A 1,775-nucleotide genomic window follows, 5' to 3' on the forward strand; every position below is an offset into this window, starting at 1 on the left:
CTTTGGCCTGAATATATATTGGAAGGACTGATGCTGAAGCTGAAGCTCCAATACTATGGTCACCTGATGTGAACAGCCAACTCATTGGAAAAAGACCCTGGCGCTGGGAAAGATTGAAGGGAGAAGGAGAAGAGGCAACAGAGGATGAGATGGTTGGATGGCATCGCTGATTCCGTGGACATGAACTTGAGCACACTCTAGGAGATGGTGAGGGACAAAGAAGCTTGGTGGGCTGCAGTCCATGGGGTCTCAAAGGGCTGAAAACAACTTGGTAACCAAACAACAGCAACAGTAGTTGCTTTACAATGCTGTGTTAGTTTCTGCTGCATCTTCATGTCGAGAATGGATCTATCATCTTTAGGATACTTCTAAGACCACCTTTATATTATTTTAAATTTTAATCTATACCTCATCCCAGGGAAAGCAAACTTCATATAATTATGGCTTGTCATTATCTTGAAATATTCCAGATGGTTAATTCAGGCATTCATGCATTCAATTGTTGAATAAATAATTGTGGAATACCTACATATGCCAGTAACCTGGCTTAAGTCTTCAAGTTATCAATGTTTCTGGGCCACTTGGAGACCCAGAAAAAAGCTATCTCAGAAAAGCAGAGGCCTTTACTCAAACTGAAAAAAGGTGGGTATGAGAAGGATGATGGGAAAAGTCACAAATTTTAGGACAACCAAAGGCTTCCTGGAGAAACGACTATGAAAAAAGACAAGACTTTCACTTTGTGTTCTTATTTTTCTGGATACTGCAATCACAGAAGCATGTCAGGTTTTCATGGGGGGACCTTGACATGAAGCAGGTACCATCCACTCCTTTTAACCCTTGTTGGGAATTAGTACATCTCAGTGGCACTTTCCACATGCTTGATGGAACTGAACAAGCTACTTGTATTTTATAGCGATAGTTGTCTGTATTTTCTGTCCAGATAAAAAATTTGTCATCTTCGTGTTGTTTCAGTATAAGATAGAAGTGGGATTTGAGAAGCAATTACAGCTTTAAGGAGGGAATTGCTTCCCCTCATGCTTTCTCAGCCTATTTAGTGAAGCGATTTGGATTGCATTTTGCTTTTAGCTCCACTCTTGTGTAGGTAAAGAAATTACTGCATGAGCTCACCCTTGGCCCCCAGCCCTGGGCCATCATGCCAGTAAATCTATGACAGCAGAGTCAGCATACCAAATGACTATACCTTTATTCTAATCACAACATGAACTGGACTCAGAAAAATTCCTTTTTCCATATCATTTTTATCCTGAATCTTTCAAGCCATGAGGCCTTGCTCTGAGGCATTTATTTTGTTGAGAAGGGATGGGAAAGAAATTTAAAATCTGCCCTAAGACACTCACACTGCCTTTTTCACGTGGTGTGGGAGGCAGGCAGGATACTTGGGTGGCCACTGGATGATACTGTATGGATGTGGGTGGACCTTTCTAAGGATGTTTTATGATATTATTCCCTGGTGGCTTAGATGGTAAAGAATCTGCCTGCAGTGCAGGACACCTGGGTTCGATTTCTGGGTCAGGAAGATCCCCTGGAGAAGAGAATGGCAACCCACTTCAGTATTCTTGCCTGGAGAATCCCAAGGACAGATTGGGATTCTACAAAGAGTCAGACACACATACACACACACACAGACACACACTCACACACACTCACACATCCATAAAGGGGCACAGCAAAGATTTGCTAGGGCTTTGAGCAAAACACAAACCAAATCCTCTTCTCATTTTTTCAAAATGAGATTTGAAATTCTTTTTTTTTGC

Source organism: Oryx dammah, unplaced genomic scaffold (assembly GCF_014754425.2).
Source record: "Oryx dammah isolate SB20612 unplaced genomic scaffold, SCBI_Odam_1.1 HiC_scaffold_17, whole genome shotgun sequence".
Lineage (NCBI taxonomy): Eukaryota > Metazoa > Chordata > Mammalia > Artiodactyla > Bovidae > Oryx > Oryx dammah.